Source organism: Coturnix japonica, chromosome 29 (genome assembly GCF_054131305.1).
Source record: "Coturnix japonica strain WE chromosome 29, WE-NBRP24, whole genome shotgun sequence".
NCBI classification, from domain to species: Eukaryota; Metazoa; Chordata; class Aves; order Galliformes; family Phasianidae; genus Coturnix; species Coturnix japonica.
The window spans coordinates 74,123-74,564 of NC_140691.1; positions in this window are offsets into that span (position 1 = coordinate 74,123).

The window sequence follows — 442 nt, forward strand, 5'->3', positions numbered from 1 at the left end:
CCAACCCGTAAGTGCTGGTGACAGGCTGTGAGCATCTCCTTGCTCTCTGAGGACTGACAGAAAGAAACCAGAGGAGGGGAAGCAGCCCGGCAGGAAGAAGGGTGTCCCGTGCTCAGCCCCTTGAGTTGGCCTCTCTTCCCTGAGGGCCCTTTCAGCTTCTGATGGATGCACCGTGTGTTGCTGTTTGCCCTGGGAAGCCCAGCTGCACGCTGGCAGCCGTGGCCTGTGCATCAGCCTCCCCTTGAGGCCCAAGGAGTTGTTTGTTTTTATGTATTCACTATTGGTGTGGCATTTTGTTGTTTTGTTCTGCTTAGAGATCAAGGGGTAATTTAACACCGTTGGAAGTCATTGGGGTTCAGGAGTAGCACATGTAGAATTTTGATCATGCAGCAAGTTGTGATTTCTACTGTGTTAAAGAACTGGCACACACATATACGCCTGC